Genomic DNA, 11,526 nt, shown 5'->3' on the forward strand with positions numbered 1-11,526 from the left:
AGGTACAAAGTCCTGGGCTTAGAATCAAGAAATGTGAGTGCCAGTATCAAATCTCCTAGTAACGAGCAGTCTTACTTTAGGAAAGACAAAGAATAGTAGAAATACAGCCTTGGAAAAAACTTCAGAATTTTCTTAATCCATCACAAATGCAGCCGGGACTTGCCTGTGCTTCAGTTTTCCATTCTGTCAAACACATTTATCACTTCCCTGCCTCCATAACAGAACTGTACTGAGGGTCAAATGAACTGGGAGGTTGGAGAGTGGCTCATCCCTATCATCTCTTTTATCCTTGGATCCCCATGTTATTTACTGTTATTCAATCACTTTTTTTTTTTTTAATTTTATTTACTTATTTATTTATTGGCTGTGTTGGGTCTTCGTTTCTGTATGAGGGCTCTCTCTGGTTGTGGCAAGCAGGGGCCACCCTTCATCGCGGTGCGCGGGCCTCTCACCATCGTGGCCTCTCTTGTTGCGGAGCACAGGCTCCAGATGCGCAGGCTCAGTAATTGTGGCTCACGGGCCCAGTTGCTCCGCGGCATGTGGGATCCTCCCAGACCAGGGCCCGAACCCGCGTCCCCCGCGTTGGCAGGCGGACTCTCAACCACTGCGCCACCAGGGAAGCCCCTCAATCACTTTTTTAAATTGCCTAGGCTTGTTTGTTGCACTGCATTTTTCTACCTTGATTTTGAAAGCAAGGACCTATATGTTAAGTATATAGCATATATTAAGTAAATAAAGAGCCTGAAATATATTATTTTGTTGAGCAGATACTAACAACTGAAATTCACTATGTGGTTACTATGGCACCAGGCACTGGGCTACTGTATAGTCCTTAGAAGTGGGCAGCATTGATCCTCCTTTTCCATCCAAGGAGACTGAGAATCAGAGAGGTTAAGCAACTTCCCAAGAACACACAATTAGGAAGTAGTGGAGGAGAACCAGACTCAAATTTTTCTGGCTCCAAGGCCTTTATTCTTTCCATGCAAACAGGATTGATTAAGTTAAAAGTGGTTTGGAAGTGTTAGACATAATTATGACAAACACTGCATTTGTCTCAGGGACCTAGGAGATAAGTGCAGGAAAAATCAGGAGGAAGTAAAGGAGGAAAGATCCTTTTGATATTATTGAAACCAAAAGTGAGAGAAGTAGGAAACTATCGTGCATCTTATACCTCCAAGGATACTCCACAGGAAATTTCATTCAGCCTTATCTTCTACCCCTTTCCTCAGCCTAGCTACTGCTCTGCCATATGTTCTACTGTTCTTCTCTTCATATCCAAATGAGGCATAAATCTTTTTAACAATTAGATTCCTTAAATTTAATAACTGTCCAAATGTCTTCCATTTTCTACTTTTCAGATCCTCTTACCTCTTCTTTCTCTCTGGCGGGGCAGTGCAGTGGGCTCAGCTTGGGCACTGGCTTTCAAGGTTTGATTCCATAATGAGTGGAAAACTACAAGCCATGCCCTCAGGGAGCGCTTGAACCCTGCTTTATGCAGCTTCTAAGCTTTCACGAGGCACTGGCCACCAAGGATACCTGGCAATAAAAACAATTGCAGTTTTAAATGGCAAATCCTCCAGGAAAAGACTCTTTATACCTTTCTCAGATTTTTCTACAATTTTAACTCCTTTTTAGCTGCTGCTTTTTAAATTACAGGCAAACTTCACCTGAAGAAACCTCTACAGAACAAATAGTCTGAGTAGGTGAAATATGAACCTCCTACACTTTTAATTAATTCAATACTTGTTGATTGTCTACTATGTGCAAAGCTTTGTGCAGTGAACTTTGAATTGATGGGAATTCAGATTCCCAAATAGATTGCCAGAGCTACAACATCACATGCACAACAACACCTGGACTTGCCCAAACTTCTCTTTCTCCCACTTGCTATCTTCTTTTTCTTCTGCTCTACGTCCTACACAAATACTGACCACTTTTTTTTTAATCTGCTGGGCAGAAAGCAATCAAAGTTTTGTTATAAAAAGATATGAAGATGCATACAAAGCATAATCTATGAGTGTTTGGCTTTCTAGAAGTTTGACAATTGTCCTGTTAGTCAGAATTACCTCTAAAAAAGAGAAAATAATTAGTGTCAAATCACATATTACATACTAATATAGATTTCATATTATTGACATTGAGTAAAATATAAATTAAAGACAAAAAACTTCTAACTGAACGATCGGAAGTCACCACTCAGTATCTTGGTGTATTCCCTCCTGACTTTTTTCTCTCATATTATTTTTACTTAATATTATATTGTGAACATTCTTATATGAATAAAAACTTTTAAAATATAGTCCATTTCTAAGTTGTCAGTAACTTATTAATCATTCTCCTATTGTTGAATGCTTAGGTTGTTTCCAGTTTTTCACTATTGTAAATAAGGCAAAGATAAAACATCCTTTATGTACATTTTCCCAGTATTTTTATTATTTTACTGGTGGACAATTTATCTTATACCATACACAAAAATCTATTCAAAATTGATTAAAGACTTTGGCAAAGATTTTGGATATGACACCAAAAGCAAAGGCAACAAAAGCAAAAATAGACATGCGGTATTGCATCAAACTAAAAAGCTTCTGCACAGCAAAGGAAACCATCAACAAAATGAAAGGGCTTCTATGAAAGGGGAGAAAATATTTGCAAACCATATATCTGATAAGGGGTTAATACCCCAAATAAATAAGGAACCCCCTCAAGTCAATAGTAAAAAATCAAATAACTCAATTTAAAAATGGACAAAGGAATTGAATAGAAATTTATTTAAAGAAAACATACAAACGGCCAACAGGTGTATGAAAAGGTGCTCAATACTGCTAATTATCAAAGAAATGCAAATCAAAACCATGATGAGATATTACCTCATACCTCCTAGAATGACTGTAGAGTTACTGTGTGATTCAGCAATCCTGCATCTAGGTATATATCCAAAGGAAACGAAATCATTATCTTGAAGAGATATCTGTTCTCCATGTTCATCGAAGCATTATATACAATAGCCAAGACATGGAAGCAATATAGATGTCTGTACATGCAATGGAATATTATTCAGCTTTAAAAAAGAAGGAAATACTGCCATTTGCTATGGATGAACCTTGAGGACGTTATGCTAAGGGAAATAAGCGAGACACAGAAGAACAATTACTACATGATACCACTTACATGAGGGATCTAAAATAGTCAGACTCTTAAAAGCAGAGAGTAGAATGGTAGTTGCCAGGGGCTGGGGGGAGGGGAAAACAGGAAGGCAGTAGTCAAAGGGTACAAAGTTTCAGTTATACAAGATGAATAAGTTCTAGAGATGTAGTGTATAGCATAGTGCCTGTTGTAAATGATACTGTATTATATACTTAAAACTTTGCTAAGGGGGTAGATCTTATGTTAGGTGATCTTATCACTTTCCCACTGCCTGGGATAAAACTCACTGTTTTCCTCTACTCATACTCATAACACTTCTGACACCAGATAGGTGGGTTTTCCACACCAAGAAATTCTGACACTGCCTGGAGTTAATGCAGAATCCACAGGTCAAGGGCTCAATTACAAAAGACTGTCCCTACCCCTTCAGATGCCAATATCAAGTAGTGGTTACCCACAACTTCTGACTTAGCTACAAATCTGAGGTTCCCATGACCCTCTCTGTGGGTTCAATAATTTGCTAGAGTGGCTCAAAGAACACAGGAAAAGAATTTACTTACTATTACTGATTTATCACAAAAAATATTTTAATGGATACAAATGAACAGACAGAAGAAGAGATACCTAAGGCAAGGTTTGGAAGGGCCCAAGCACAGGAATTTCTGTCCCTGTGGAGTTGTGGTGGCCCACCCACCTGATACAAAGATGTGTTCATCAACCTGGAAGCTCCCTGAACACCATACTATAAGGATTTTTATGGAGACTTCATCAGGTAGGCATGATTGATTATTAAGTCAATTTCCAGTCCCCTCCTCTCTCTGGTGAATGGTGGGTGGAGCTAAAAGTTCCAAGTTTCTAATCATGGCTTGGTCTTTTTGGTGACCAGCCCCCATTCAGGAGCCCACCAAGAGTCACCTCATTAGAACAAAAGATGCTCCTATCACTCAGGCAATCCAAGGGAGTCAGGACCTCTGTGTCAGTTGCTCCTATCACTCAGGAAATTACAAGACTTTTACAAGCTCTATGTCAGAAACTGGAGTCAAAGACCAAATGTCAGCAGGAACTAGTAGGAGAAACCAGTATATGTATTGCTTATTATTTCATACTCATGAAAATTCTTAAAAGTTTGAGTGGCCAATATTTAGAGATTTTGTAATTAGAGATGAGAGATCCAATTTGCTAAGCATGAGGAAAGGGGACATTTTCTAGGTTATAGTTAACATTCTTTGAACATCAACTATTTTCAGAGCATCTTCTGTAAAATGTGACCTAGAATAGGGTAAAGAAAAGAAAAATGCTGAATATTAAGATATCTAAATCTATGAATTTTTTTGGTTATAGATAGAATAATTATATGTCCCAACTTACCTGGGCAGTCCCAGTTTGCACCTGTTTTCTTGGTGCATGGTTATCGATATTATGAGTTCTCTATTTTACTCTCAAAGTGTTGCAGTTGGGATGATAAATTATATGGTCACCTTACTGATGACAAATTGAAATTATAATGGAGTAATCACACTTCAGGCATACAAAAACGGACTCTGAAGGACCATTGGAGACCTGGTCTCAGACACATCTCTGCACCATTGAGAACTTGAACTTTCTTTGAACTGTACCAGACCCAAGGACACCACCAGCCGTATTCAGAACAACACTTGCCAGCTGCAGCCTTAAGATCTCAAAGTCTTCCCTTGGAACCATGTTGTATGCCAACCAATACTTACTTAACAAGCACCCTTAATTCTTACCAGCTCCAATTATAATTCTTGATAAGCAAACCATATAACTAACTGTAACCTTGCAGATTTTGCCTTTTATAAGCCTCCCCCACTTTGTAGTCTGGCAGAACACAGTTCAAGTGTGTCTTGAATCTGAGTCTCCCAGCCTGCAGTCCCAACAAACCCCAAACCAACACCTTTTTATTTCAATCAAGTCTAAATTTCTCAAATTTTGGTTAACACTACCTATAGTCTCAGTTCCTCCTTCCCAATTGAAACTTTGTAGATGGGCAAAACAAAAGCCTTCTAAATGCAGATTTCCTGAAGTCAGCTTCGCCCAGGTCTCATTCAGGTCTATGTGCTCAAAGACTATAAAATTGTTCCCCACATTTTTACTTACTTGCCAACTTACTTATGGCAAAGTTCCACATGTGATCTTGGACTTAAGTAATTCTCTTAAGGATGAACAGTCAAGAGACAACACTTTAACTAGAATGCAGAAATATATGAAATGACTTAAGGTGACATAAACTACATCAAGTGCTTGCATATGTTTATCTTCTGATCAACAGGTTTCCACGAGTGTGATAAGGAAAAAGAGGCTTGACATTGAAAGAAATGCAGAAATAGAAATATTTAGAGGAAAGAGAACTGATCTGGGAGTCAGACTATGTGAGTTTTTGCTAGTTTAGCCATATGTATGAACCTGGGTTCCCGCTTTTTATGTCTTGTCCCTATAGATTTCAGTTATCTAGAGGGAAAAATTATGATGTAAATTTAAATCATTCTTCATTTGAGCCAATCTGAACTTCTGAACATCCTTCGTCTCCTTAAATATATTAGTCTCTCTCTCACTTTCTGACCCTTGCACATGCAATTTCTTTATTCTTGAATTCTCAGCATATCACTTCCTCATGGAAATCTCAAATTCCCTGAATCAGGTCAAGTGATCTCATGGCTTCTAAACCTCGTCAAAGCACTGAGGTTTAATTTCCTATTAAATTGTCAAAATTCTTCCTTTGAGACCTTAAGCTCTATGAGAATAAAAGCCATGTCTATTTAATTTGCTTTATACCCTCAGCCCTAGAACAGAATACACATAATTGATGCTCAGTTATATTTGCCAAATGAGTGAGTAAATGAATGAGCAAGGCTGTGTTCAAGTCTTCGTATCCAAGGATACAGAGCCAAGGAAAACATGGTTCCTACCCCGAAGGAGCACACAGTTAAAGCCAAACTGGAATGACTTTAATAGAAAGCAAAATAAGTTTCATAGAAGAGGTACAAGAAAGATTCTATAGGAGGTCAGAGGGAAAGGACAGCACATCAGAGTTAAGAAAAGGCTTCTTGAAAAAGGGAGTATTAGTGATAGGCCTTAAAAGAAGGCTAGAAATTCAATAGGCAGAGATAATTATATGCAGTTAACATGCAATTTACTGTAAACTTATTATGTACAGGAAGATAGTTTGGGGCACTAAATTAGTAAGAAGACAAATAGGACAAAAGTCCTGCCTGAAAGAAGCCAGTGATCTAATTGGAAAACATATAGACGTACTAAAAGCTATGGCACAAGGCAAAAATGTATTCAGTGCTAAAATAAACAGTGTGAACAGAGAGCTGTGGGAGCTCAGAGGAGGGGGTGGAGAGGGCAGAGAGAGAGAAAAGGGATCGGTTCTGACTGGGTCTGTCCCTTCCACTAGGGTGGAGAACAGTAGAGCAAAGCCCGGCAGCTGTGGATTTTAATGAACTTGGAACTTGCCTTTGTTTCTCTTGTTGCTTGGCAACGCTCCTTCTGGCTCACGAGACAGTCACCAGTGGGAACAATTTTTTAAAAGGCTAAACTTTAAATCCCCCATTTACAAACAGACCACACTTGTAAAACTTTCCTCCAGATAACTGCCTATTTGGGCAATGACCTTGGCTGTGTTAAGAGCATTTCACCCAAATTTTACCTTCCCTTCATGTTTGCCACACCCTCATGGGGTAATCACTAGACTCTTTTTTACTCTTTTTACTTCAGTAACTCCCAGGGACATTTTGAACTTGTTTCTTCCAAAGGGAGCTCTGACTGGTTGGAACGTACTTCAGGTGAGATCTCTTTATTTCCCCTTTCCCTCTTGGACTCTCACTTTGGGAGTTACAGGCAGCGGTGCTCTGCAGAGTCCCCTTGGTGCATGTACCAAATGGCATGCCTAACCCAGCTGGCTGCCTCAGCTCTTGGGGTGCTCCAAGGTTGCTCAGCAGTAGCCTGAGCTGGGGAGAAGAAGTTTTTTTTGTCTTCAGTTAAGCTGAGGCTGATACATGGATTCTAGTTCCTGCCATGGACACAAATGCACCGTATCTGTGTAAGTGTCCAGGGGGATTGAAGCAGCAATGTTAATACAACTGCTGACCTCACAAATGTGAGAATCCTCTTAATCTTCAGCATCATGGCATTTAGCTGATGATCAGAGACCTCTACTCCAGACCACTGAAGATATAAGGCCGGTATTAACTAACAGTTTCTAAAAAGTCCTTGGATACATCATAGCCTATACACTGTTCTGTGGTTTATAGGATCCTCCCACCCCCTAGATTTCTGGAAATATGGGAAAGTTGGCAGGGAACTTATTTTTTTCTTGGAAGGGGATGTCTTCTAGGGAGAAGGAATATAGCAATTACTCTGGGACCACAGGATGGTACAATGCAACGATGAGATCATCTTGTAATGCCCAAATCCATCTAGTCCTTACCAAAGAGAGAAATGCAATTTATACGAACACCAGGTGACAACACCAATGCTATCATCCATACTATTGACACTAAATGACTTTGGAAACTCTCTCCATTCCACAAAAAAACACGTCTGCCTTGCAGATGAAAGTTTTTGCAAAATCTGGAGGCGTTATTTGTTTAGAGCAGGAAAAAAGTTATAGACGCTAAAGACACTAAAACATTCATTTTCCTGTTAATTTAAGCATAGCTGATGCAGAGTCAAAATACAATATATTTCAGAGCAGAAATAGCATCCTCTTCCTGTCTCTGGCATCCCTGAATGTGACCAGCCCACCCAAAGACAACAATTATGCTGAGCAAGTCCTTTGTCATTTGTAAACCAGATGAAAATCTGTGGGAAAAAAATCCTTCCCATTAAAAAAAAAAAAAAAAAACTGCGAATTTTATGTTTAATTCATGGGGAGGGTTTGATTTTTAATTTATAGTTTTTTAAAATAGATACACCAGTATTCATGGTGGAAACATTTCCCTCTACCCTTCCTGGTTCTTCTGGCTGGTATAATGATTAAAACAGATTATCAGGAGAAAATCAAATTTAATCTTGTACAGAAGGGGCTCCTTAAGAATATGAGGCCCCAAAGGACAATGAGGCAATTGAGGCTTATATGCTATTCTGAGCTAAGGAGATGTGGGTAGGGATCTGGGACTTCAAAGGGGAGGAAAACAGTTCACTGGGAGATGGGAAGAGCATGCAGTTTGGTAAACAAATGTTTGCCATGCCACTTGGAGAAGTCTTTCTTATGTACAACAAAGTTATCTTTGGTGATGGCTCTCTTCTGGTTCAGGCTCCTCATCTAAAGTTTTTTAGGCAGTTAAGGGGGAGGTAAAACAGACAAACAACTTCCTGAGTCTTCTGTTTCTTAAAAATAATCAGCCTAAAATAATCATCATGCCAAAGAGACACATTTTGGGGTGGCAAATTTTGCTCCCCTGTATCCAAAAGAGGATGAGTAAGGAAAAATAAGCACTCTGTAGGAGGGAATTTAAAGAAAGAGATGCACACCCATGTTGTGTGTGTATTAAATGTTTTATGAAGTTATATTTTGGAATCAACAGTCTTACTGCTAGAAAGCTGAAAACTGCTCACTATTGACTCTGAGCCACAAAAACCCTACTGACCAAGGGCCACATCCTTCCATTTCACTGATTCAGTTAACGTTTTTCTCTCAACTGGAAACATCTTACTGTGTGTCTGGGAAATTCCTTACCACAATATTTACAATGCAAAGCTCTAGGGAGGGCAGATTCTGGCTAGAATCTGTAAACCAGGCATCTCATAGTGGCTCAGTCGATGTTAAAGCTGGTGAGTTCTGGGCACACACACGCCTCTGGGGCATGCCAGTAACAGTACAGGAAAGAAATATGAGTTGCTGGTGAAGGTGGAGAGGGAGATTCCCCCTGCTTACGGGAAAATGATTACAAAATGTACCATGCTGGGTACATATCACACCCATCTGAATAACTCAAACCTTTATGTGGTTTCTTTATTAAAGCTAAGAGAAAGTTAAAAGGGAAGTTAAAAGACACGTACACAGATAAGAACTAAGATACATCTGACAGCCTTACCTGCAATCATTGTCCTAGGAGTAAGAGGTAATTCACAGGCATTCCCCACTGGACTAGTCATCATTCTGGTGTTTCAAATTCCTTTCATGCTCTACATCCTCATAATTTCCAATCCCTGTGCCCACCACATTTTGAAATTTTGTGTGGTAGAAATGTTCCTTTTCTGCATATTTTTTTCCAACATCTGAAGAGTTTGACTTTTGTTCTTGTTTGCAGGCTTGATCCTGTCACAGCTTCACATGAGGCAGGATCCTGAAAAGAATGGAGAGAAATGTCTGAACTCAGTTCCCAACTATGGCACTAGACACTTGTGAGTGTCTTCACATGCCTTTGGCTGAGCTCCAGGCATGGCTGGATAAAGCAGAGATGGAAAAGCTTCAGCTGTATTATATTCCCAGAGTCACAAAGACAGGTTTTTGCTGTGTTCTGAATCCCTCTCAGAAGAAAAATCCGTTTTTCTCCTGAGGTTGAGCCTCAACAGAACTCAATAAATGTAAAACACTCATGTCAGTTCTGGTTAATTCTCTTCTCCCAATCCTACTGACCTGTGGGAGTACCATGTGGCTTCTGTTCCATCCTGAACTTGGTTAATATGTGTCTTGAAAAATTGCAACATTCAAAATGCTTAGGCAAGCTCAATGGACAGAGGCAATTACTAAGTGTAAATTTCATGGCTGAAATACCACGACCTCCGCAAAGCCTCCCAGCTAAAATGGTCTCTCTCTCTGTCTCAGCCCTGAATTCCTATACATGGCACTGACATTTAACCAAAACAGCTCTGACCTTCTACTTAGTTATTCTGCTACTGACGTCTTATCTCTCCAGGTGGAGTTTGAATTGTTAAAGGGAGGAGGCCTTGTTTTAACTTTCCCTTTATTTCCTAGTAACACATGCTCCAATAACCCTGTATTAGGCACTCATTAAATATTTGCTTGATGAATAAAAGATTCTTCCTCCCTTCTCCTCTTGCAGCAGTCCCATTAGACTAAATTGATTCCCCCAACATTTTACACTCTAGAGTCTGTTAAAAAGAAAAACTACAGGCCCCAAATGGTGTCAATGGTGCTAAAATCCATGATACCAAACTTAGAATTAATACCTGACTCAATTGCAGTTTCAACCTTACCCAGTAATATAATCTTGATCAGCCATTCTGGAATTTTCTGGTCCACCAATGGGGTAATCTGTTGCCTGGGCCCTCTTCATTCCCATCCCCCCACCCTCCAATCCCCCACTTCCCCATCCCCCCCAACCCTGCCCAGTAAGAAGCAATCTACATGATAAAACCCCTCCCATCTCTTCACCCCAAAAACATGTCCTGGAATAAAAATAATTATTTTCTTTTGCTTATAGCTCCCTTGCCCCGTCTTTTTTCCTATAAAAACCTTCTGTTTTGTACAACCCCTCAGAGCACCCTTCCAGTTGCTGGATAGGATGCTGCCTGATTCATTAATCACCTAATAAAGTCAATTAGATCTTTAAGTTTACTCAGTTGAATTTTGTTTTTTAACAAGTACAGCACTAGTAAGCTGTTTGTATGGTTCTGGCTATCAGTCTTCATGAGACTCACTGCAGTAAAATCAAACAGTCATCATCTGGGAAGGGCTGGCCAGTAATATTCTTAACATAAAACACTCAGTTTGCTCTCGCCACTCTCATCCTTCAACCTGGCAACAACCCTCAGAGGAAGGAGGGCACAGAACGTATTTTCCAGCTACAGTGTCATTGAATACAAAGTAAAACAGATAATACAGTGAAGTTACATAAATTATGATGAAAATTGGGATTAAAAGTTTGTTAACTGATACTCACCCTATGACATTTCGATTACAATCCTAAAGGTCATGCCTATTTACAAACTGAAAGGAAATCTGGCCAGAAAAAACAACTATGACCAATTGTAAGCAGAAAAGACATAGGTCATTTGTCCTAAGTGTGCCTCCTGTGCTCATGTTTCCATATCTCCCCCTCTCCTCGCCCCCTGCCCTGATTGATTCCATTGCATTCTCCACCACAAATTGGCCAGTTGCTTACTATTATTCCTGACTTCAGAAAACATGTTACAAACAAATGGAGCTTAATAACTTTTCTCTGTGAGAAAAAATCCTTTTAAGAAGATGCAGAAAAGCAGTGATGATCAACACAAATGCATTGTTAATGACAGAAATTCCAGCATTAGCCCAGTCCAGGTGAAAAATAAAATGTATTTTTAAATTTAAGGTAAGCAACTACTGACCGTAAGTATTAATAAGACCAGCTCTGTCATAAATGTCTCCTGCAGATCTAAGAGGTCAAATATTTCTGCACAAATCACTTAGGGTCG

The 11,526-nt window shown here is 39.5% G+C and overlaps 1 protein-coding gene across 4 annotated transcripts in view; it reads right to left on the reverse strand.

Moving 5' to 3' along the window:
- The window catches only part of CD55 (CD55 molecule (Cromer blood group)), a 62,042-nt gene extending 52,307 nt beyond the window's left edge, over positions 1–9,735 (reverse strand). For 2 of the 4 annotated variants that reach the window (XM_059939186.1, XM_059939158.1), the window contains exons 1-3: positions 9,204–9,735; positions 2,868–2,921; positions 1,369–1,536 (exon numbers count right to left, since the gene is read on the reverse strand). The gene's annotated coding sequence lies outside the window, so the exon portion shown is untranslated. The remainder of the gene's footprint in view (positions 1–1,368; positions 1,537–2,867; positions 2,922–9,203) is intronic. The other 2 variants (XM_059939168.1, XM_059939176.1) reach the window with 2 other exon arrangements.
- Positions 9,736–11,526: the final 1,791 nt, after the last annotated feature.

This window comes from Balaenoptera ricei, chromosome 1 (assembly GCF_028023285.1).
Source record: "Balaenoptera ricei isolate mBalRic1 chromosome 1, mBalRic1.hap2, whole genome shotgun sequence".
In the NCBI taxonomy this organism is placed as follows: Eukaryota; Metazoa; Chordata; class Mammalia; order Artiodactyla; family Balaenopteridae; genus Balaenoptera; species Balaenoptera ricei.